This window comes from Pseudophryne corroboree, unplaced genomic scaffold, assembly GCF_028390025.1.
Source record: "Pseudophryne corroboree isolate aPseCor3 unplaced genomic scaffold, aPseCor3.hap2 scaffold_249, whole genome shotgun sequence".
Lineage (NCBI taxonomy): Eukaryota > Metazoa > Chordata > Amphibia > Anura > Myobatrachidae > Pseudophryne > Pseudophryne corroboree.
In genome coordinates, this window is record NW_026969146.1 from 327632 (window position 1) to 352408 (window position 24777).

General features: G+C 49.9%; 11 non-coding genes and 1 pseudogene across 11 annotated transcripts; all 12 read left to right on the forward strand.

The window, feature by feature from the left end:
* The first annotated feature begins 12326 nt into the window (after positions 1 to 12326).
* On the forward strand, positions 12327 to 12468 carry LOC135011570 (U1 spliceosomal RNA; annotated as a pseudogene).
* A 692-nt stretch (positions 12469 to 13160) lies between these two features.
* Positions 13161 to 13324, forward strand: LOC135011582 (U1 spliceosomal RNA). The gene has a single exon (XR_010210651.1). It is a non-coding gene; the product is annotated as a U1 spliceosomal RNA (small nuclear RNA).
* A 152-nt stretch (positions 13325 to 13476) lies between these two features.
* On the forward strand, positions 13477 to 13639 carry LOC135011622 (U1 spliceosomal RNA). Its single transcript, XR_010210692.1, has one exon. It is a non-coding gene; the product is annotated as a U1 spliceosomal RNA (small nuclear RNA).
* Positions 13640 to 14312: 673 nt separating this feature from the next.
* Positions 14313 to 14476, forward strand: LOC135011591 (U1 spliceosomal RNA). Its single transcript, XR_010210659.1, has one exon. It is a non-coding gene; the product is annotated as a U1 spliceosomal RNA (small nuclear RNA).
* A 152-nt stretch (positions 14477 to 14628) lies between these two features.
* Positions 14629 to 14791, forward strand: LOC135011565 (U1 spliceosomal RNA). The gene has a single exon (XR_010210639.1). It is a non-coding gene; the product is annotated as a U1 spliceosomal RNA (small nuclear RNA).
* A 671-nt stretch (positions 14792 to 15462) lies between these two features.
* On the forward strand, positions 15463 to 15626 carry LOC135011583 (U1 spliceosomal RNA). The gene has a single exon (XR_010210652.1). It is a non-coding gene; the product is annotated as a U1 spliceosomal RNA (small nuclear RNA).
* A 152-nt stretch (positions 15627 to 15778) lies between these two features.
* LOC135011566 (U1 spliceosomal RNA) lies at positions 15779 to 15941 on the forward strand. The gene has a single exon (XR_010210640.1). It is a non-coding gene; the product is annotated as a U1 spliceosomal RNA (small nuclear RNA).
* Positions 15942 to 22208: 6267 nt separating this feature from the next.
* Positions 22209 to 22372, forward strand: LOC135011605 (U1 spliceosomal RNA). Its single transcript, XR_010210672.1, has one exon. It is a non-coding gene; the product is annotated as a U1 spliceosomal RNA (small nuclear RNA).
* Positions 22373 to 22524: 152 nt separating this feature from the next.
* Positions 22525 to 22687, forward strand: LOC135011611 (U1 spliceosomal RNA). The gene has a single exon (XR_010210679.1). It is a non-coding gene; the product is annotated as a U1 spliceosomal RNA (small nuclear RNA).
* A 670-nt stretch (positions 22688 to 23357) lies between these two features.
* Positions 23358 to 23521, forward strand: LOC135011598 (U1 spliceosomal RNA). The gene has a single exon (XR_010210666.1). It is a non-coding gene; the product is annotated as a U1 spliceosomal RNA (small nuclear RNA).
* A 152-nt stretch (positions 23522 to 23673) lies between these two features.
* On the forward strand, positions 23674 to 23836 carry LOC135011614 (U1 spliceosomal RNA). Its single transcript, XR_010210683.1, has one exon. It is a non-coding gene; the product is annotated as a U1 spliceosomal RNA (small nuclear RNA).
* A 671-nt stretch (positions 23837 to 24507) lies between these two features.
* Positions 24508 to 24671, forward strand: LOC135011590 (U1 spliceosomal RNA). Its single transcript, XR_010210658.1, has one exon. It is a non-coding gene; the product is annotated as a U1 spliceosomal RNA (small nuclear RNA).
* The last annotated feature ends 106 nt before the right edge of the window (positions 24672 to 24777 follow it).

Genomic DNA, 24777 nt, shown 5'->3' on the forward strand with positions numbered 1-24777 from the left:
TTATACACATTCAGGTACCTTACTCAGACCGGCAATTGCGTCGGCCTGGGTGTGTAGTGCTGTAGCGGCATGGACGGATACCTTATCTGAGGGGATGGATACCCTAGATAAGGATACTATTTTATTGACCCTGGGGCATATAAGAGATGCTGTCCTATATATGTGTGTATGCAAACTACAGGTGGTGCTGCAGGGCTCACACACTTTTACTTGTCTTGTAGAGCAACTCTGGAGCTGTTTCTGGGTCCAGCTGCTGCAAGAAATCAGCTTGAATGCTTCAGGGGCTGGGGCATGGCCAACATGAGCCCACACTGATGGGGGGTGGGGGTGTATAAAGCGATTTAGGGGTCATCCAAGCGCAACCCCACAAAGGCCGCCATGCCCTGCGTGACCCTTTTCTCTTTTCATATGCAGACGAGGGTTGACGCCAACTATGCCCACTGCTTGGATGACATCACTATTAGAGATGAGCGGGTTCGGTTTCTCTGAATCCGAACCCGCACGAACTTCATGTTTTTTTTCACGGGTCCGAGCGACTCGGATCTTCCCGCCTTGCTCGGTTAACCCGAGCGCGCCCGAACGTCATCATGACGCTGTCGGATTCTCGCGAGGCTCGGATTCTATCGCGAGACTCGGATTCTATATAAGGAGCCGCGCGTCGCCGCCATTTTCACACGTGCATTGAGATTGATAGGGAGAGGACGTGGCTGGCGTCCTCTCCGTTTAGAATAGATTAGAGAGACACTTGATTTACTAATTTTGGGGAGCATTAGGAGTACTCAGTACAGTGCAGAGTTTTGCTGATAGTGACCACCAGTTTTATTTATAATCCGTTCTCTGCCTGAAAAAAGCGATACACAGCACACAGTGACTCAGTCACATACCATATCTGTGTGCACTGCTCAGGCTCAGGCCAGTGTGCTGCATCATCTATTATCTATATATAATATTATATATATCTGATTATCTGTCTGACTGCTCAGCTCACAAAGCTTATAATTGTGGGGGAGACTGGGGAGCACTACTGCAGTGCCAGTTATAGGTTATAGCAGGAGCCAGGAGTACATAATATATTATATAGTGAGTGACCACCAGACACACAGTGCAGTTTATTTAATATATCCGTTCTCTGCCTGAAAAAAGCGATACACACAGTGACTCAGTCAGTCACATACCATATCTGTGTGCACTGCTCAGGCTCAGGCCAGTGTGCTGCATCATCTATATATATTATATATCTGTCTGACTGCTCAGCTCACACAGCTTATAATTGTGGGGGAGACTGGGGAGCACTACTGCAGTGCCAGTTATAGGTTATAGCAGGAGCCAGGAGTACATAATATTATATTAAAACAGTGCACACTTTTGCTGCAGGAGTGCCACTGCCAGTGTGACTAGTGACCAGTGACCTGACCACCAGTATATATAATATTAGTAGTATACTATCTCTTTATCAACCAGTCTATATTAGCAGCAGACACAGTACAGTGCGGTAGTTCACGGCTGTGGCTACCTCTGTGTCGGCACTCGGCAGCCCGTCCATAATTGTATATACCACCTAACCGTGGTTTTTTTTTCTTTCTTTATACATACATACTAGTTACGAGTATACTATCTCTTTATCAACCAGTCTATATTAGCAGCAGACACAGTACAGTGCGGTAGTTCACGGCTGTGGCTACCTCTGTGTCGGCACTCGGCAGCCCGTCCATAATTGTATATACCACCTAACCGTGGTTTTTTTTTCTTTCTTTATACATACATACTAGTTACGAGTATACTATCTCTTTATCAACCAGTCTATATTAGCTATATGTCTATATGTGCTGATTGGGGAGGGTTTTTTGGAAGGGCCATCCTGCGTGACACTGCAGTGCCACTCCTAGATGGGCCCGGTGTTTGTGTCGGCCACTAGGGTCGCTAATCTTACTCACACAGCTACCTCATTGCGCCTCTTTTTTTCTTTGCGTCATGTGCTGTTTGGGGAGGGTTTTTTGGAAGGGACATCCTGCGTGACACTGCAGTGCCACTCCTAGATGGGCCCGGTGTTTGTGTCGGCCACTAGGGTCGCTTATCTTACTCACACAGCGACCTCGGTGCAAATTTTAGGACTAAAAATAATATTGTGAGGTGTGAGGTATTCAGAATAGACTGAAAATGAGTGTAAATTATGGTTTTTGAGGTTAATAATACTTTGGGATCAAAATGACCCCCAAATTCTATGATTTAAGCTGTTTTTTAGTGTTTTTTGAAAAAAACACCCGAATCCAAAACACACCCGAATCCGACAAAAAAAATTCGGTGAGGTTTTGCCAAAACGCGTTCGAACCCAAAACACGGCCGCGGAACCGAACCCAAAACCAAAACCCGAAAAATTTCAGGCGCTCATCTCTAATCACTATATGCAAATCCATCTGCTGCAGGCCTTCCCCCAGGAATGCTTGCAGTAGTTGTTGCATTTGGTTTGTTGTTTGGGGGTGCTTCAGTATTAGGCAGCCTTCTGCCCTCCCACATTCGTCTGAAAATGTGTTCTCCCTGCAGTTGTTGTTCCCAGATGAGAGTTCCCTTGTGCTTCCTCAGTTGAATCTCCTTAAGTTGACAGGGGTGTGCCCGAGCAGCCGCCCTCCACAGCCCTATCCCAACACATACTTATCTTGCATATGAGATCTCTTGATCATGAAGATAGCTCTCACAGGGTGAGGTTCATCCATTACATTTTAAAGTAGGAAGGTACAAATTACATATTCAAATTACATATATGTGCTGGATTCAAATGTTTTCCCCCCTTCCTTTCTCAATTGTGCCCATCAGCAGCTATTCTAATGTTGCTGCCAATGGGTGTGACGCATTCATTTCTTCTGTGGGGTACACTGGACTCCACAAGGATTCACATTGTATATGTACACCAGAGTAGGATCTTGATCTGAGGCACCAACAGGCTCAAAGCTTTTGACTGTTCCCAAGATGCTCAGCGCCCCCTCCTCTATAACCTCGCTTCCATGAACAGGGAGCTCAGTTTGTAGTTGGTGCCTTCAGTAGCAGGCCACTTAACAGGGGGCTGCCTCAGGCAGCCTATTCTTAGCTATTAATTTTGGCAAGAAAAGAAGAACTTTTTTTATAAGAATCTACAAGGGCTGCAGCAGGCTAGGTCTAATAGACCTCTTTACTGCAGCTCCATCACTCCCAGTGGCGCAGTATACTCCCGTGCCCCGGTTGCTGGGTCACTGCAGCGGAGGCTCCGGTTTCTTCCTAAGGTCAGTCACACACACACCGCCCTCCGGGATCACGAGGCCGCTGATGGGGGCGGGCCGTGTGCGCACTGGCGTGGACACTGATTACTGGGCAGCCGCTCCACTAGCCACCAGGGACAGTTAAGGAACACAGCTCTGGGTTTTTTTTCTCCTATATTAACCCCATTTTGTACTACCCGCAGTGCATTGTGATAGGTAATGGGGCCTGATTCAGGTTGGATCGCAATCCAACTGCAAAAACTGCTAAGAGCATACGCATCCGCCTGCATTTTCTGCGGCACCCCGCAGATAATGCGATCACCTCTGCCTGTGAATCGGTGAAGGGGGGGGGGGAGGGGGGTCAACAACACTCCATTTCCAAGTCGGAGATGGAGCGGTGCAGGGGCACGGTTTCAAAATGGGGTCGGCAATGGAGAAACAGGAGGCGTGGTCAGAGCAGCTGCATGACATCACATGGGCCGGACTCTGCCAGTGGAGCCCCAGCGTCATGAGGTAGATTTTGTAGAGACCGGGGAGGACTTCTGTTCCTGGGAACTAGCTGTGTTGTGCAGCTTTATTCCTCTGCCCCTACCTCTGGCAAGAAAGGACGCACCTCGCACTTTCTTGTTTCTTTGTGACCGAAAGGACTGCATTTGATAATGCGGAGCTTTCTTATGCTGTGAGGGAACATAAGGTAAAAAATTTGATTTTCCAACTGTAGCTGTGCGTGTTAATGCTTTGTCCATCCTACGGGAGGATTTCCATCGTAACCTATCCGTTGATGGAAAAGGATACGCCATAAGAATCCTTTTGGAAATCTGCAGTCTTTTATCTGGAGATTCACAAGCTTTTTCACATAACTCGTTTAGCTCGTGTGACCCCCTCAAAGGTTACCTCAGGCTTCTTTCCCTTGTACATATGTACCCTCTTGTCAGGGACAGGGGGTTCCTCTGTGATGTGCAAAACATCTTTTATTGCCATAATCATATATCGAATGGATTTTGCCAATTTTGGCTGTAACTTTGCATCATCGTAATCGACACTGGAGTCAGAATCCGTGTCGGTATGTGTTTCAACAATCTGGGATAGTGGGCGCTTATGAGACCCTGACAGTCCCTGCAACATAGGATCAGGCATTGGTTGAGTCCCTGACTGTCCCAAAGCTTCAGTCTTGTCTAATCTTTTGTACAATGAGTTTACACTAGCATTTAAAACATTCCACATATCCATCCAATCAGGTGTCAGCGGAGACACCACATTCATTTGCTCCCGCTCCTCTCTAATATAGCCTTCTTCCTCAGACATGTCGACACACGTGTACCGACACACCACACACACAGGGAATACTTTTTCTGAAGACAGTTTCCCCACAAGGCCCTTTGGAGAGACAGAGAGAGAGTATGCCAGCACACTCCCCAGCGCTATATAACCCAGGAATAACACAGTAACTTAATGTTTGTCCAGTAGCGCTGCTGTATGTAATTTGCGCCGAATTATGTGCCCCCCCTCTCTTTTCAACCCTCTTCTCTACCGTGGTATAAGCAGGGGAGAGTCCGGGGAGCTTCCTCTCAGCGGTGCTGTTGAGAAAAAATGGCGCTGGTGAGTGCTGAGGGAGAAGCCCCGCCCCCTCGGCGGCGGGCTTCTGTCCCGCTTAAACTGTAAAATTGGTGGGGGCTCATACATATATACAGTGCCCAGCTGTATATATGTTATATTTTTGCCAAAAAGAGGTTTATATTGCTGCCCAGGGCGCCCCCCCTGCGCCCTGCACCCTTACAGTGACCGGAGTATGTGAGGTGTATGGGAGCAATGGCGCACAGCTGCAGTGCTGTGCGCTACCTCAGTGAAGATCATGAACTCTGTGGAGCCCGTCTATCCCCATGGTCCTTACGGAGTCCCCAGCATCCTCTAGGACGTTAGAGAAACTAGGATTTTAATACCTACCGGTAAATCCTTTTCTCTTAGTCTGTTGAGGATGCTGGGCACCCGTCCCAGTGTGTACTGTGTCTGCAGTTATTAAATGGCCCTTAACTCCAGAACATTTATGTGGAGACAACTTTCCTGACTTGACCATCTTCCTTGGACGTTTTCCCCCTGTGTGACTGCTCCCCAGCTTCGGAGGGTTGCATCTGTGGTCCCTAGGATCCAGTCCTGGATCCCGAACCATCGCCCCTCTAGGAGGTGAGAACTGTGCAGCCACCAATGGAGTGAGATTCTGGTCTTGGAAGACAGGATTATCCTCCGGTGCATGTGTAGGTGGGATCCGGACCACTTGTCCAACAGGTCCCACTGGAACACTCTGGCATGGAACCTGCCAAACTGAATGGCCTCGTAGGCCACAACCATCTTCCCCAGCAACTGAATGCATTGATGGATTAACACTCTTGCTGGTTTCAGAATTTGTTTGACCAGACTCTGGATCTCCATAGCCTTTCCACTGGAAGAAAACCTCTTCTGTGTCCAGTATGTGTTATGATTCCAGCACTCTGGTCAGAGAAGATCTTATGGCAAGGACCGGAGCACTGGAACGGAATGCTGGGGAAGGGAGCAGGACAGGAAAATAGCCCCTGGCGCCCTAACTCTGTTGTCTCACCCGTGTTGTCAGAAATCCCCTGCGAGACTATGGTTTCTTGAGCCCTTGGCAGCCACGTTTGAAGGGCGGATTATGTCTGCCCAACTTCGATGCCCCCCAGTCTTAATGAGAGACAAAGGGAAACCCGAGACAGGGTGATAACAAGAGTCCCTCTAACTAAACAACCAGGCCAGGGGCTAAGCAAACTCAAAACTATAATATGTGCGGAGAAACCGCCAGGAAAAAGGACAACCAAAATATCCACTTGTCCAATTCTCCTACCCGGCACCGCCGAGTACCAGAGAGGACTTGTGGAAGCGGAACCCTCCGCAAATGCTCCAAACACAAAATATAAAAGGTAAAGCGGCTGAGCCGCAACACACGGCAGAGCCGCAACTCACGAACACCACTGGATATAAAACGGTGATCAGTCAGGACTCCAGGGAACCAAACGACCTCTTGGGATGAGATGACAACTCCCGAATACCGGACTTCTGCGGACTGGAATGACCGGATACAGCAGGACTGGAAACAGACTCTCAGCAAACAAAGGCAGCATGCAGGAAGCTATTACCGGCATCTGTGAGAAGCCCTGGGAGTGTATTTAACAAGGAGTCCTCCAATCAGCTGCTAATGGCTGATTAGAATAAATGCTGTGCAGCTGCCTTGCTGCACGGCCAGAGAGCAGGTGAATATCTTAATTTCCTAAAGCCTAGCAACGGGGAACGCGGTCCGCCAGTGGCGTCCCCGTTGCTAGGGTCCGTGCGGCTCAGCGCGCCCGGCGTCTAGCATTGCTAGGGAGCCGGCGGCTGTACGTGCACGGCATCTCTAGTTGCTAGGGGCCGGGCCGCGCAGACCATCAAGCGGACCCCGGCGCCTAACAGTACCCCCCCCTTGAGGAGGGGTCAAGGAACCCCTAAAGCCAGGTTTCTGAGGAAATTCCCGAAAAAATGCCCTCTTGAGCCTCGGGGCATGAAGATCCTTATCCAGGACCCAAGACCTTTCCTCCGGACCATAGCCTTTCCAGTGAACCAGAAAATACAGCCGATCCCGGGACAATTTGGAATCGAGAACCTTCTCTACCAAGAACTCCTGTTGTCCCTGTACATCCACTGGAGATCTACCCTGAGAGATCTTCCGAGGAAATCTACTGGAAGAAACATATTGTTTCAACAGGGAACAATGAAACGTATTTCCAATCCTGAGAGATCTTGGTAAACGTAACCGAAAGGCAACTGGGTTGACTCTTTTAATAATAAGATATGGCCCAATAAATTTGGGTCCCAGTCTAGCCGAGGATTGTCGAAGCCTGATGTTGCGAGTCGACAACCACACCCTATCTCCCACCTTAAAAGTGCAAGGACGTCGGAGCCTGTCAGAAAATTTCTTCTCTGGAAAGGCCGCTTTTCTGAGAGCAAGGTGCACCTTTTTCCAAATGGCTCTGAGATGGGAGGTTAAGGTAAGCGAGGAGACTGAGGAATGATGAAAAAAAGAATTAGCTCTGGGGTGAAAACCAAAAACTGAAAAGAATGGAGACTCTTTAGTGGAGGAATGACAAGAATTATTGTAAGCAAATTAAGCCAACGGAAGAAACTCGGACCAATCATTCTGGAGTTTGGCTGAATACAAGCGCAAATATTGTTTCAATGATTGGTTAACTCGTTCGGTTTGCCCGTTGGATTGTGGGTGGTAACCGGATGTTAACGACAATTTCATCTTCAATGAGGCACAAAAACATTTCCAGAATTGTGCGATGAATTGTGGACCCCGATCAGAAACAATATCAGTAGGCAACCCATGAAGCCTGAATACATGGCGGAGAAACAAAACTGCCAACCCTTGGGCAGAAGGCAATCAGGGAAGAGCAATAAAATGAGCCATTTTACTAAAACGGTCCACTACCACCCATATGACTCGGAATCCGGCTGAAAGGGGAAGGTCAACCACAAAATCCATGGAAATATGAGACCACGGCCTGAGAGGAACATTTAAGGGCATAAGTTGCCCGATGGGCAAGGAACGGGGAACCTTATGCTGTGCACAAACCTGACATGAATAAACAAATTCCTTGACGTCTTTAGAAAGACCAGGCCACCATACTGAGCGAGAGACTAACTCCAATGTCTTAGAGACTCCTGGATGCCCTGAAACTTTGTTATCATGGAATTCCGTTAAAACAGTAACTCTCAAAAACTCAGGGACGTAAAGACGACCAGCAGGAGTAATTCTAGGAGCTTGGTGTTGAAGCTGTTTTAACTGGGTAAATAAATCTTGTGTGAGGCCCGCCCAGATGACCGAAGATGGAAGTATGGGGGTAACAGGATTGTTATTGTGAACCGGAAGAAAGCTATGTGACAGGGCATCAGCCTTAGTATTCTTGGAACCAGGCCTGAAAGTGATTATAAATTTGAAATGCGTAAAAAATAATGCCCAACGTGCCTGCCGGGCATTAAGCCGCTTAGCCGATTCAATGTATTGCAGGTTCTTATGGTCAGTCAATACCGAAATAGTATGTTTTGCTCCCTCCAGCCAATGCCTCCACTCCTCGAAAGCCCATTTTACCGCCAGTAACTCCCGATTACCAACGTCATAGTTGGATTCAGCGGAGGAGAATTTCCTGGACATAAAGGCACAAGGATGTAACTCCAGAGACTCCGGATCCTTTTGAGAAAGGATAGCCCCCACTCCAACCTCCGAGGCATCAACCTCCACCACAAAGGGCAATTCCGGATTAGGATGTCTGAGGACTGGAGCCGAGACAAAGGCTTGTTTCAAGGCCCGAAAGGACAACTCAGCTTCACGCGACCAGTTGGTAGGATCCGCTCCTTTCTTTGTCAGAGCTACAATGGGAGCAACCAGGTCAGAAAAAGAATGAATGAACCTCCTATAATAATTCGCAAACCCTAAAAAACGCTTAATTGCTTTTAAATTGGTGGGTTGCGCCCAACTAAGGATGGCCTGGAGTTTCTTTGGTTCCATGGAAAATCCCTGAGGGGAAATTATGTACCCTAAAAAAGATACTGCCGTGACATGAAACTCACACTTCTCCAGCTTGGCATATAAATGATTCTCACATAACTTTTGAAGAACCAGACGCACCTGGGTAACATGTTGTTCCATTGATTTAGAAAAAATCAGGATGTCGTCTAAGTAAACGACCACGAATTTCCCTAGGAAGTCACGGAGCACATCGTTAATGAGGTCTTGAAAAACTGCCGGAGCATTGGACAGGCCGAACGGCATCACCAGGTATTCGTAGTGACCCGACTGAGTACTGAAGGCCGTTTTCCACTCATCTCCAGATTTAATTCAGATGAGGTTGTACGCTCCTCTAAGGTCAATTTTAGAAAAAATCACAGCAGAACGTAACTGATCAAAGAGTACAGAAATCAACGGCAAAGGATAGGTGTTTTTAACTGAGATCTTATTCAGGGCTCTAAAATCAATGCAAGGTCTAAGCGAGCCATCCTTTTTCTCCACAAAGAAGAAGCCTGCACTTAAAGGAGATTTTGATGGTCTAATAAATCCTTTCTCAAGGCTCTCCTTTACATAATCATTCATAGCCGCAGTTTCTGGCCCGGATAATGCATATAATCTTCCCTTTGGCAATGCGGCACCAGGAATTAACTCAATAGCACAATCATAAGGCCGATGGGGAGGCAGAATGTCCGCATTGCCTTTGGAGAAAACATCAGCAAACTCCTGGTATTCCACCGGAATGAGTTCTGGAATGATAGCTGCTACTCTGACTGGAAACGTGATACATTCCTTATCACAAAAAGTACCCCAATGTGAAATCTCCCCCGACCGCCAATCAATGGTGGGATTATGAAAGGCCAGCCAAGGGTGACCCAGAACAACTGGAACTGCTGGGCAATGTGTAAGAAAGAACTCGATTTTCTCGGAATGTAGAGCTCCTACTGTAAGTAGTACAGGGGGTGTACGGAGAGAAATAATCCCATTAGACAGCGGACTCCCATCTAAGCCATGCATGGTGACACACCTACCCAAAGGTAACTGAGGAATGCCTAAGGCCTTAGCCCAAGTTAAATCCATAAAGTTTCCTGCAGCTCCACTGTCAACAAAAGCCGACACCAAAGAACTGAGGCTGCCAAAGGAAACTTTAACTGGGACTAAAAGGGAGTTATTCGAGGAGATAAGCTGCAGACCTAGGTGAACCCCCTCACAATTCACCTGGTCAAAGCGTTTCCCGACTTGTTTGGACAATTACGAGCAAAATGTCCCTTACCCCCACAGTACAGACAAAGACCAGAATTTTGCCTTCTGGCTCTTTCTTCAGGAGACAGCCGGGAGAGACCCATCTGCATGGTCTCCTCTACGTCTTCAGGAATGGAATATACACACGGACTTGACCTTACAGGTGCTCCTTTTTCAGCCCTCCGCTCTCTGAGACGACGATCAATCTTAATAGAAAGCTCCATGAGTTTATCGAGAGTCTCAGGAGCGGGGTACTGAAGGAGACTGTCTTTTATAGACTCTGATAAGCCGAGGCGAAACTGACTGCGCAGGGCTGGGTCATTCCAGCCACAGTCGTTCGACCAACGGCGAAACTCCGTACAATAAACTTCTGCAGGATTTCTACCCTGTCTGAGAGCGCTCAACTGACTTTCAGCGGACGCCTCTCTATCAGGGTCATCATACAAGAGCCCTAAAGACTCAAAAAAAGCGTCAACTGACAACAATGCCGGATCCTCTGCTCTTAAACCAAATGCCCAGGTCTGAGGATCCCCCTGGAGCAAAGAAATAATAAACCCGACCCGCTGAGATTCAGTACCCGAGGAAGTCGGTCTTAAACGAAAATAAAGTTTACAGGATTCTTTAAAATTAAAAAACTCTTTTCTATCACCAGAAAAACGGTCAGGCAAATGCATCTTTGGTTCAGGGACTACCCTTGGGGAAGCTCGCAAAAGATCTTCCTGCGACTTCACCCGAAGAGAAAGATCCTGAACCATCTGAGTAAGTTCTTGAATCTGGCTGACTAAGAGCTGACCAGGAGTTGGCCCTAAACCTGTTGGATTCATGAGGCCGATAAACTCTCACAAAACTGAATGAGAAAAAATTAAACCCCGTTTAATTTTAAGTTTTGGTATGGCCGGTAATAATGTTATGATTCCAGCACTCTGGTCAGAGAAGATCTTATGGCAAGGACTGGAGCACTGGAACGGAATGCTGGGGAAGGGAGCAGGACAGGAAAATAGCCCCTGGCGCCCTAACTCTGTTGTCTCACCCGTGTTGTCAGAAATCCCCTGCGAGACTATGGTTTCTTGAGCCCTTGGCAGCCGCGTTTGAAGGGCGGATTATGTCTGCCCAACTTCGATGCCCCCCGGTCTTAATGAGAGACAAAGGGAAACCCGAGACAGGGTGATAACAAGAGGCCCTCTAACTAAACAACCAGGCCAGGGGCTAAGCAAACTCAAAACTATAATATGTGCGGAGAAACCGCCAGGAAAAAGGACAACCAAAATATCCACTTGTCCAATTCTCCTACCCGGCACCGCCGAGTACCAGAGAGGACTTGTGGAAGCGGAACCCTCCGCAAATGCTCCAAACACAAAATATAAAAGGTAAAGCGGCTGAGCCGCAACACACGGCAGAGCCGCAACTCACGAACACCACTGGATATAAAACGGTGATCAGTCAGGACTCCAGGGAACCAAACGACCTCTTGGGATGAGATGACAACTCCCGAATACCGGACTTCTGCGGACTGGAATGACCGGATACAGCAGGACTGGAAACAGACTCTCAGCAAACAAAGGCAGCATGCAGGAAGCTATTACCGGTGTCTGTGAGAAGCCCTGGGAGTGTATTTAACAAGGAGTCCTCCAATCAGCTGCTAAAGGCTGATTAGAATAAATGCCGTGCAGCTGCCTTGCTGCACGGCCAGAGAGCAGGTGAATATCTTAATTTCCTAAAGCCTAGCAACGGGGAACGCGGTCCGCCAGTGGCGTCCCCGTTGCTAGGGTCCGTGCGGCTCAGCGCGCCCGGCGTCTAGCGTTGCTAGGGAGCCGGCGGCTGTACGTGCACGGCGTCTCTAGTTGCTAGGCGCCGGGCCGCGCAGACCATCAAACGGACCCCGGCGCCTAACAGTATGACTCCCAAAAACAACAACCGCGTCATTGGGACCAACTGCGATTTTGGCAAGTTTAGGAGCCAACCATGTTGTTGAAGAACTGTCAGGGAGAGTGCAATGTTTTGCACCAACTGGTCCCTGGATCTCGCCTTTATCAGGAGATCATCCAAGTACGGGATAATTGTGACTCCTTGCTAGCGAAGGAGAACCATAATTTCCGCCATCACCCTGGTGAAAATCCTCGGAGCCGTGGACAGACCAAACGGCAATGTCTGAAATTGGTAATGACAATCCTGAATTGCAAACCTTAGGTAGCTTGATGCAGTGGCTAAATGGGAACATGTAAGTAGGCATCCTTTATGTCTACCAAAACCATGAAATCTCCGTCCTCCGGACTGGAGATCACTGCCCTGAGAGATTCCATCAACTCCTACTTACCTGCCAGGTGAGATACTATGATCATGTAGGTGCTTCTCCCAGGGCAAGGCTCACCCATTGCACTCTGGGTGTGCTGCCCCTTTGATTTCCCCAAATGTGGGAAACTTGACTGCATAATTTGTGTTTCCCCTGGTCGGCTCTCATATAATTCAGATCTCTTTGTCTCAGGTCTCTCTCCAGCCTAGTTTGCTGTCTGTTTCCACTTCTCTTTTCTTGAGCCGCTCCCTTCTATGCCCTTGCGCACTATCCTGACTTCTCCCGTCTGCTTACTTTGTGCCTTCCAACGCACAATGCGAACTACAGGTAGTGCTGCAGGGCCCACACCCTTTTACTTGCCTTACAGAGCAGCTCTGGATCTGTTACAGTGCCCAGCTGCTGCAAGAAATCAGCTTGAATGCTTCAGGGGCTGGGGCATAGCCAACATGAGCCCCACACCGAATGAGGGTGGAGGTGTTTAATGCGAACTAGGGGTCATCCAAGCGCCGCAAAAGGCCGCCATGCCCTGCACGCCCCTTTTCTCTCTTCATATGCAGATGAGGGTTGAAGCCAACTTTGACCCACTGCTTGGATGACATCACCATATGCAAATCCATCTGCTGCAGGCCTTCCCCCAGGAATGCTTGTACTAGTTGTTGCATTTGGTTTGTTGTTTGGGGGTGCTTCAGTATTAGGCAGCCTTCTGCCCTCCCATGTTCATCTGAAAATATGTGTTCTCCCTGCAGTTGTTGTCCCCAGATGAGAGTTCCCTTGTGCTGCCTCAGTTGAATCTCCTTTACTTGACAGAGATGTGCCTGAGCAGCGGCCCTCCCCAGCCCTATCCCAAATCATACTTATTTTGCATAGGAGATACCATGGTCATGAAGATTGTTCTCCCAGGGTGAGGTTCATTCATTGCATTCTGGGTATGCTGACCCCTGTGATTTCCCCAAATGTGGGAAACTCGACTGCATTATTTGTGGTAGAGGGGGACTGTGTTTGTGCTTTCCTCTGGTCAGCTCTGGTAAAAGTCAGATTTCTTTGTCTCAGATCTTCCTCTAGCCTTGTTCCTCTTTCAAGAGTTCCCTTGTGCTGCCTCAGTTGGATCTCCTTCACTTGACAGGGGGGTGCCCGAGCAGCGACCCTCCCCAGCTCGAGCCCAACTCCTACTTACCTGCCAGGTGAGATACTATGATCATGAAGGTGCTTCTCCCAGGGCAAGGCTCACCCATTGCACTCTGGGTGTGCTGCTCCTGCAATTTCCCCAAATGTGGGACACTTGACTGCATAATTTGTGTTTCCCCTGGTCGGCTCTCGTATAATTCAGATCTCTTTGTCTCAGGTCTCTCTCCAGCCTAGTTTGCTGTCTGTTTCCACTTCTCTTTTCTTGAGCCGCTCCCTTCTATGCCCTTGCGCACTATCCTGACTTCTCCCGTCTGCTTACTTTGTGCCTTCCAATGCACAATGCAAACTACAGGTAGTGCTGCAGGGCCCACACCCGTTTACTTGCCTTACAGAGCAGCTCTGGAGCTGTTACAGTGCCCAGCTGCTGCAAGAAATCAGCTTGAATGCTTCAGGGGCTGGGGCATAGCCAACATGAGCCCCACACCGAAGGAGGGTGGAGGTGTTTAATGCGAACTAGGGGTCATCCAAGCGCCGCAAAAGGCCGCCATGCCCTGCACGCCCCTTTTCTCTTTTTTGATATGCAGACGAGGGTTGAAGCCAACTTTGACCCACTGCTTGGATGGCATTACCATATGCAAATCAATCTGCTGCAGGCCTTCCCCCAGGAATGCTTGCACTAGTTGTTGCATTTGGTTTGTTGTTTGGGGGTGCTTCAGTATTAGGCAGCCTTCTGCCCTCCCATGTTCATCTGAAAATATGTGTTCTCCCTGCAGTTGTTGTCCCCAGATGAGAGTTCCCTTGTGCTGCCTCAGTTGAATCTCCTTTACTTGACAGAGATGTGCCTGAGCAGCGGCCCTCCCCAGCCCTATCCCAAATCATACTTATTTTGCATAGGAGATACCATGGTCATGAAGATTGTTCTCCCAGGGTGAGGTTCATTCATTGCATTCTGGGTATGCTGACCCCTGTGATTTCCCCAAATGTGGGAAACTCGACTGCATTATTTGTGGTAGTGGGGGACTGTGTTTGTGCTTTCTTCTGGTCAACTCTGGTAAAAGTCAGATTTCTTTGTCTCAGATCTTCCTCTAGCCTTGTTCTTCTTTCGAGAGTTCCCTTGTGCTGCCTCAGTTGGATCTCCTTCACTTGACAGGGGGGTGCACGAGCAGCGACCCTCCCCAGCTCTAGCCCAACTCCTATTTACCTGCCAGGTGAGATACTATGATCAGGAAGGTGCTTCTCCCAGGGCAAGGCTCACCCATTGCACTTTGGGTGTGCTGCTCCTGCGATTTCCCCAAATGTGGGACACTTGACTGCATAATTTGTGTTTCCTCTGGTCGGCTCTCATATAATTCAGATCTCTTTGTCTCAGGTCTTTCTCCAGCCTAGTTTGCTGTCTGTTTCCACTTCTCTTTTCTTGAGCCGCTCCCTTCTATGCCCTTGCGCACTATCCTGACCTCTCCCGTCTGCTTACTTTGTGCCTTCCAACGCACAATGCATACTACAGGTAGTGCTGCAGGGCCCACACCCTTTTACATGCTTTACAGAGCAGCTCTGGAGCTGTTACAGTGCCCAGCTGCTGCAAAAAATCATCTTGAATGCTTCAGGGGCTGGGGCATAGCCAACATGAGCCCCACACCGAAGGAGGGTGGAGATGTTTAATGCGAATTAGGGGTCATCCAAGCGCCACAAAAGGACGCCATGCCCTGCACATCCCTTTTTTCTTTTCATATGCAGACGAGGGTTGAAGCCAACTTTGACCCACTGCTTGGATGACATCACCATATGCAAATCCATCTGCTGCAGGCCTTCCCCCAGGAATGCTTGCACTAGTTGTTGCATTTGGTTTGTTGTTTGGGGGTGCTTCAGTATTAGGCAGCCTTCTGCCCTCCCATGTTCATCTGAAAATATGTGTTCTCCCTGCAGTTGTTGTCCCCAGATGAGAGTTCCTTTGTGCTGCCTCAGTTGAATCTCCTTTACTTGACAGAGATGTGCCTGAGCAGCGGCCCTCCCAAGCCCTATCCCAAATCATACTTATTTTGCATAGGAGATACCATGGTCATGAAGATTGTTCTCCCAGGGTGAGGTTCATTCATTGCATTCTGGGTATGCTGACCCCTGTGATTTCCCCAAATGTGGGAAACTCAACTGCATTATTTGTGGTAGTGGGGGACTGTGTTTGTGCTTTCTTCTGGTCAACTCTGGTAAAAATCAGATTTCTTTGTCTCAGATCTTCCTCTAGCCTTGTTCCTCTTTCGAGAGTTCCCTTGTGCTGCCTCAGTTGGATCTCCTTCACTTGACAGGGGGGTACCCGAGCAGCGACCCTTCGCAGCTCTAGCCCAACTCCTACTTACCTGCCAGGTGAGATACTATGATCATGTAGGTGCTTCTCCCAGGGCAAGGCTCACCCATTGCACTCTGGGTGTGCTGCCCCTGTGATTTCCCCAAATGTGGGAAACTTGACTGCATAATTTGTGTTTCCCCTGGTCGGCTCTCGTATAATTCAGATCTCTTTGTCTCAGGTCTCTCTCCAGCCTAGTTTGCTGTCTGTTTCCACTTCTCTTTTCTTGAGCCGCTCCCTTCTATGCCCTTGCGCACTATCCTGACTTCTCCCGTCTGCTTACTTTGTGCCTTCCAACACACAATGCAAACTACAGGTAGTGCTGCAGGGCCCACACCCTTTTACTTGCCTCACAGAGCAGCTCTGGAGCTGTTACAGTGCCCAGCTGCTGCAAGAAATCAGCTTGAATGCTTCAGGGGCTGGGGCATTGCCAACATGAGCCCCACACCGAAGGAGGGTGGGGGTGTTTAATGCGAACTAAGGGTCACCTGTCATGACTGAGGTTTTTGTGAACCCGGTGTAGTGAAGTCTGTGCGGGCGACTGGAGGATTATGTGAATACTACCACTGACCTGGTTTGGAAATGCTGTGGACTCTGGGTTTCCTCCGGTGACTGGGAAGAGGAACCGCAGCAGAGATGGCCGAATCTAGGTTCTCCTCATGCAGGATTAGGTCGGCAGACAGGAGGCATGCTGAAGGTCTCCTGAAAGACAGAACTGGAAAGGCACTGATGAATCAGTGAAGAATACCAGGTATAATTGTGCTAAAGGGCACGGGGTGCTTGGAGACACTGAGGTGCTTGCGGACACTGAGGTGCTTGCGGACACTGAGGTGCTTGGAGACACTGAGGTGCTTGGAGACACTGAGGTGCTTGGAGACACTGAGGTGCTTGGAGACACTGAGGTGCGTGGAGGCACTGAGGTGCGTGGAGGCACTGAGGTGCGTAGAGACACTGGGGTGCGTAGAGACACTGGGGTGCGTAGGGGTGCTGAGGCACGGAGGTGCTGGAAGCACGGAGATGCTGTGGCATGGAGGTACTGAGGCACGGAGGTGCTGTGACACGGAGGTGCTGTGGCATGGAGGTGCTGGAAGCACGGGGGTACTGAGGCACTGAGGCACGGAGATGCTGAGGCACTGAGGTGCTGAGGCACGGAGATGCTGAGTCACGGAGATACTGAGGTGCTGGAAGCACGGAGGTACTGAGGCACGGAGGTACTGAGGCACGGAGATGCTGAGTCACGGAGATACTGAGGTGCTGGAAGCACGGAGGTACTGAGGCACGGAGGTACTGAGGCACGGAGGTGCTGAGGCACGGAGGTGCTGTGGCACGGAGGTGCTGGAAGCACGGAGGTACTGAGGCACTGAGGCACGGAGATGCTGAGGTGCTGAGGCACGGAGATGCTGAGTCACGGAGATACTGAGGTGCTGGAAGCACGGAGGTACTGAGGCACGGAGGTACTGAGGCACGGAGATGCTGAGTCACGGAGATACTGAGGTGCTGGAAGCACGGAGGTACTGAGGCACGGAGGTACTGAGGCACGGAGGTGCTGAGGCACGGAGGTGCTGAGCCCTGGAGATCCCAACTACAACAGTAGTAAAACTGAAACACGACAGTTGTGGTTTTCCATGGAGAACACGGAATTCAGTACTGTGCCTTTAAGACGAAACATTGCAGCTGTACCTTTACATTGAGACTCAGGGAAATGGTGAAATCAAATGGCAACACACAAATAAACCAAACGGTAACAAGGGAACAGAGTTTCCACAGGAACTTAGGTACAAAGGTTACCTTTAGGGAGCTCAGCTTAAGACCCACACAAAGCTGTATGTGACACAAGGAACTGGCCCAGATTCCAACTCAGCCTCCTGATTTATACTTCCTGGTCCTTGATGATTGGTGGGCAGGATTAGGTGATGTCACTGTCATGTGACTACTCTAGCCAAGGCTGTGATGTAGAATGAGGCCTAGCAGGCCAAGAGAACACTGAAGCCTGGACTTCTGCAAAACACAGGATGCTTGCTTTTAGATTACTGAATTCAGCCTCACACAGGAGATCACCACAGGTGGAGCTGATTACCTATTACCTCTCAGGCAGAGAACTCAGGAAAACTGACAAGCTGTTTAACTCCGTGAGTGAAAAGACACAGGATCCAGGACAGATGGCAGGGGTAAGTCACCAAATATAAAACCTACAGTCAGGATTGTGACAGTATCCCCCTCTTCAAGGGTGGACTCCGGACACCCATCTTGAATCTTAGAGGAACTTGAGAAATTCATACAGAAGAATTTAGGACCTTCGTTGATGCAGATTCCAAAGGTTTAGGACTAAATTCTTTAACTACAGCGTTACTGAAAGTCTGTAAGTCATGGAACACAGGATCATTACTCTCAAAGAGCATGTTGGCCCACTCCAAAGCTCTTCCTCTGAATGCCAGGAACAGATATCGAGTAACGTTGGAAAGAGTTACTGCACCTGAAGGATCAGACTCCATCCGAGAGAGAAATTGTTCAACCAGAGCGGCATATTGCAATAAATCTCCATCAAAGTAAATAGGTGGAAAACCATCAGACGAAAGCTTAGAGGATGAAACTGAAGAAAGCTTTGGCTGGACGAGTAGGACTGGATTGGATCCGAGGATACTTGGATTGGCTGGAGCCAAAGGAGACGGACCAGGCTGGTCCTGGAGTATTGCTGGACCGGCTGGAACCGGGACGGACTGACCAGGCGGAGCCTGGAGTATTGCTGGACCGGCTGGAACCGGGACGGACTGACCAGGCGGAGCCTGGAGTATTGCTGGACCGGCTGGAACCGGGACGGACTGACCAGGCTGGGCCTGGAGTATTGCTGGACCGGCTGGAACCGGGACGGACTGACCAGGCAGAACCTGGAGTATTACTGGACTGGCTGGAACCGGGACGGACTGACCAGGCGGAGCCTGGAGTATTGCTGGACCGGCTGGAACCGGGACGGACTGACCAGGCTGGGCCTGGAGTATTGCTGGACCGGCTGGAACCGGGACGGACTGACCAGGCAGGGCCTGGAATATTGCTGGACCGGCTGGAACCGGGACGGGCTGAGCCCTTTCTTCACAGGGCTGGGCTGAGGCAAGAGCCCCCACTTCACGGGGCTGGACTGAGGCAAGAGCCCTCTCTTCACGGGCTGGGCTGAGGCAAGAGCCCCCTCTTCACGGGGCTGGGCAGCACTCTGTAGAATCTCTGGCTGGGCAGCACTCTGTAGAATCTCTGGCTGGGCAGCACTCTGTAGAATCTCTGGCTGGGCAGCACTCTGTAGAATCTCTGGCTGGGCAGCACTCTGTAGAATCTCTGGCTGGGCAGCACTCTGTAGAATCTCTGGCTGGGCAGCACTCTGTAGAATCTCTGGCTGGGCAGCACTCTGTAGAATCTCTGGCTGGGCAGCACTCTGTAGAATCTCTGGCTGGGCAGCACTCTGTAGAATCTCTGGCTGGGCAGCACTCTGAAGACTCACTGGCTGGGCAGCACTCTGAAGACTCACTGGCTGGGCAGCACTCTGAAGACTCACTGGCTGGGCAGCACTCTGAAGACTCACTGGCTGGGCAGCACCCTGAAGACTCTCTGGGGCTGGGCGCTCTGAACCCATCACTGGGGCTGGACGCTCTGAAGACGCCCCTCCTGGGGCTGGACGCTCAGAAAACGCCCCTCCTGGGGCTGTGGACACGGACTCCTCTGTGACTGTAAATGGCTTGAACATTCTTCTCTGGACACCCAACTTGGGATAAGGTCTTTTAACCACCGGACCCCAGTCATAAATTTGAGTCTCTCTCAAAAGAGTAGCCTTCTTGATACCCCCGTCAGCAGCAGAAGGATCGGATACTGTGGATGACTTGTAGTCATGAGCACTATGATACTGAGATTTGTCACTATTACCTGGCTTGCGAAGAATGCAGTCTTTAACAAAATGACCAGAATTTCCACAGTAAAGACAGAGATGTAGCTCCTTACGCCGCTGACGTTCAGCTTCAGAGAGCTTGGGCCCTGGATAGCTCTGATGAAAAACTTTCCCTTGCGCAGAGGAAGAGACTCTATTAACTGGATGGGACAAAACAGGATCAACAACGTTGGTAGTATTCCTGAGGAGATCAGGCATCACAGAGAGAATACTAGGCAAAAGTTCTTGTAACTGTAGTAACATCTGGTAGAAAATCTGCAGTTGGTCAGGAGTCTTAGAGCAGAAGGTCATAGAATCTCTGGAGGACGAATTCCGCTGCAGACACTGTGCCAATCGATGCTGAGTCGACTCCAGACCTTCCAAGCGTCCTGCAATATTGCTTAGGAGGTCATGCGTCAGACTAACACTTTCGGCCGGGTCCATGTGGCCAGTTCCTACTGTCATGACTGAGGTTTTTGTGAACCCGGTGTAGTGAAGTCTGTGCGGGCGACTGGAGGATTATGTGAATACTACCACTGACCTGGTTTGGAAATGCTGTGGACTCTGGGTTTCCTCCGGTGACTGGGAAGAGGAACCGCAGCAGAGATGGCCGAATCTAGGTTCTCCTCATGCAGGATTAGGTCGGCAGACAGGAGGCATGCTGAAGGTCTCCTGAAAGACAGAACTGGAAAGGCACTGATGAATCAGTGAAGAATACCAGGTATAATTGTGCTAAAGGGCACGGGGTGCTTGGAGACACTGAGGTGCTTGCGGACACTGAGGTGCTTGCGGACACTGAGGTGCTTGGAGACACTGAGGTGCTTGGAGACACTGAGGTGCTTGGAGACACTGAGGTGCTTGGAGACACTGAGGTGCTTGGAGACACTGAGGTACGTGGAGGCACTGAGGTGCGTGGAGGCACTGAGGTGCGTAGAGACACTGGGGTGCGTAGAGACACTGGGGTGCGTAGGGGTGCTGAGGCACGGAGGTGCTGGAAGCACGGAGATGCTGTGGCATGGAGGTACTGAGGCACGGAGGTGCTGTGACACGGAGGTGCTGTGGCATGGAGGTGCTGGAAGCACGGGGGTACTGAGGCACGGAGATGCTGAGGCACTGAGGTGCTGAGGCACGGAGATGCTGAGTCACGGAGATACTGAGGTGCTGGAAGCACGGAGGTACTGAGGCACGGAGGTACTGAGGCACGGAGATGCTGAGTCACGGAGATACTGAGGTGCTGGAAGCACGGAGGTACTGAGGCACGGAGGTGCTGAGGCACGGAGGTGCTGTGGCACGGAGGTGCTGGAAGCACGGAGGTACTGAGGCACTGAGGCACGGAGATGCTGAGGTGCTGAGGCACGGAGATGCTGAGTCACGGAGATACTGAGGTGCTGGAAGCACGGAGGTACTGAGGCACGGAGGTACTGAGGCACGGAGATGCTGAGTCACGGAGATACTGAGGTGCTGGAAGCACGGAGGTACTGAGGCACGGAGGTACTGAGGCACGGAGGTGCTGAGGCACGGAGGTGCTGAGCCCTGGAGATCCCAACTACAACAGTAGTAAAACTGAAACACGACAGTTGTGGTTTTCAATGGAGAACACGGAATTCAGTACTGTGCCTTTAAGACGAAACATTGCAGCTGTACCTTTACATTGAGACTCAGGGAAATGGTGAAATCAAATGGCAACACACAAATAAACCAAACGGTAACAAGGGAACAGAGTTTCCACAGGAACTTAGGTACAAAGGTTACCTTTAGGGAGCTCAGCTTAAGACCCACACAAAGCTGTATGTGACACAAGGAACTGGCCCAGATTCCAACTCAGCCTCCTGATTTATACTTCCTGGTCCTTGATGATTGGTGGGCAGGATTAGGTGATGTCACTGTCATGTGACTACTCTAGCCAAGGCTGTGATGTAGAATGAGGCCTAGCAGGCCAAGAGAACACTGAAGCCTGGACTTCTGCAAAACACAGGATGCTTGCTTTTAGATTACTGAATTCAGCCTCACACAGGAGATCACCACAGGTGGAGCTGATTACCTATTACCTCTCAGGCAGAGAACTCAGGAAAACTGACAAGCTGTTTAACTCCGTGAGTGAAAAGACACAGGATCCAGGACAGATGGCAGGGGTAAGTCACCAAATATAAAACCTACAGTCAGGATTGTGACATCACCCAAGCGCCGCAAAAGGCCGCCATGCCCTGCACGCCCCTTTTCTCTTTTCATATGCAGACGAGGGTTGAAGCCAACTTTGACCCACTGCTTGGATGGCATTACCATATGCAAATCAATCTGCTGCAGGCCTTCCCCCAGGAATGCTTGCACTAGTTGTTGCATTTGGTTTGTTGTTTGGGGGTGCTTCAGTATTAGGCAGCCTTCTGCCCTCCCATGTTCATCTGAAAATATGTGTTCTCCCTGCAGTTGTTGTCCCCAGATGAGAGTTCCCTTGTGCTGCCTCAGTTGAATCTCCTTTACTTGACAGAGATGTGCCTGAGCAGCGGCCCTCCCCAGCCCTATCCCAAATCATACTTATTTTGCATAGGAGATACCATGGTCATGAAGATTGTTCTCCCAGGTTGAGGTTCATTCATTGCATTCTGGGTATGCTGACCCCTGTGATTTCCCCAAATGTGGGAAACTCGACTGCAATATTTGTGGTAGTGGGGGACTGTGTTTGTGCTTTCCTCTGCTCAGCTCTGGTAAAAGTCAGATTTCTTTGTCTCAGATCTTCCTCTAGCCTTGTTCTTCTTTCGAGAGTTCCCTTGTGCTGCCTCAGTTGGATCTCCTTCACTTGACAGGGGGGTGCCCGAGCAGCGACCCTCCCCAGCTCTAGCCCAACTCCTACTTACCTGCCAGGTGAGATACTATGATCAGGAAGGTGCTTCTCCCAGGGCAAGGCTCACCCATTGCACTCTGGGTGTGCTGCTCCTGCGATTTCCCCAAATGTGGGAAACTTGACTGCATAATTTGTGTTTCCTCTGGTCGGCTCTCGTATAATTCAGATCTCTTTGTCTCAGGTCTTTCTCCAGCCTAGTTTGCTGTCTGTTTCCACTTCTCTTTTCTTGAGCCGCTCCCTTCTATGCCCTTGCGCACTATCCTGACCTCTCCCGTCTGCTTACTTGTGCCTTCCAACGCACAATGCATACTACAGGTAGTGCTGCAGGGCCCACACCCTTTTACATGCTTTACAGAACAGCTCTGGAGCTGTTACAGTGCCCAGCTGCTGCAAGAAATCATCTTGAATGCTTCAGGGGCTGGGGCATAGCCAACATGAGACCCACACCGAAGGAGGGTGGAGATGTTTAATGTGAATTAGGGGTCATCCAAGCACCACAAAAGGACGCCATGCCCTGCACATCCCTTTTTTCTTTTCATATGCAGACGAGGGTTGAAGCCAACTTTGACCCACTGCTTGGATGACATCACCATATGCAAATCCATCTGCTGTAGGCCTTCCCCCAGGAATGCTTGTACTAGTTGTTGCATTTGGTTTGTTGTTTGGGGGTGCTTCAGTATTAGGCAGCCTTCTGCCCTCCCATGTTCATCTGAAAATATGTGTTCTCCCAGCAGTTGTTGTCCCCAGATGAGAGTTCCCTTGTGCTGCCTCAGTTGAATCTCCTTTACTTGACAGAGATGTGCCTGAGCAGCGGCCCTCCCCAGCTCTATCCCAAATCATACTTATTTTGCATAGGAGATACCATGGTCATGAAGATTGTTCTCCCAGGGTGAGGTTCATTCATTGCATTCTGGGTATGCTGACTCCTATGATTTCCCCAAATGTGGGAAACTCGACTGCATTATTTGTGGTAGTGGGGGACTGTGTTTGTGCTTTCCTCTGGTCAGCTCTGGTAAAAGTCAGATTTATTTGTCTCAGATCTTCCTCTAGCCTTGTTCTTCTTTCGAGAGTTCCCTTGTGCTGCCTCAGTTGGATCTCCTTCACTTGACAGGGGGGTGCCCGAGCATCGACCCTCCCCAGCTCAAGCCCAACTCCTACTTACCTGCCAGGTGAGATACTATGATCATGAAGGTGCTTCTCCCAGGGCAAGGCTCACCCATTGCACTCTGGGTGTGCTGCTCCTGCGATTTCCCCAAATGTGGGAAACTTGACTGCATAATTTGTGTTTCCCCTGGTCAGCTCTCGTATAATTCAGATCTCTTTGTCTCAGGTCTCTCTCCAGCCTAGTTTGCTGTCTGTTTCAACTTCTCTTTTCTTGAGCCGCTCCCTTCTATGCCCTTGCGCACTATCTTGACTTCTCCCATCTGCTTACTTTGTGCCTTCCAACGCACAATGCGAACTACAGGTAGTGCTGCAGGGCCCACACCCTTTTACTTGCCTTACAGAGCAGCTCTGGAGCTATTACAGTGCCCAGCTGCTGCAAGTAATCAGCTTGAATGCTTCAGGGGCTGGGGCATAGCCAACATGAGCCCCACACCGAAGTAGGGTGGAGGTGTTTAATGCGAACTAGGGGTCATCCAAGCGCCGCAAAAGGCCGCCATGCCCTGCACGCCCCTTTTCTCTTTTCATATGCAGATGAGGGTTGAAGCCAACTTTGACCCACTGCTTGGATGACATCACCATATGCAAATCCATCTGCTGCAGGCCTTCCCCCAGGAATGCTTGTACTAGTTGTTGCATTTGGTTTGTTGTTTGGGGGTGCTTCAGTATTAGGCAGCCTTCTGCCCTCCCATGTTCATCTGAAAATATGTGTTCTCCCTGCAGTTGTTGTCCCCAGATGAGAGTTCCCTTGTGCTGCCTCAGTTGAATCTCCTTTACTTGACAGAGATGTGCCTGAGCAGCGGCCCTCCCCAGCCCTATCCCAAATCATACTTATTTTGCATAGGAGATACCATGGTCATGAAGATTGTTCTCCCAGGGTGAGGTTCATTCATTGCATTCTGGGTATGCTGACCCCTGTGATTTCCCCAAATGTGGGAAACTCGACTGCATTATTTGTGGTAATGGGGGACTGTGTTTGTGCTTTCCTCTGGTCAGCTCTGGTAAAAGCCAGATTTCTGTGTCTCAGATCTTCCTCTAGCCTTGTTCTTCTTTCGAGAGTTCTCTTGTGCTGCCTCAGTTGGATCTCCTTCACTTGA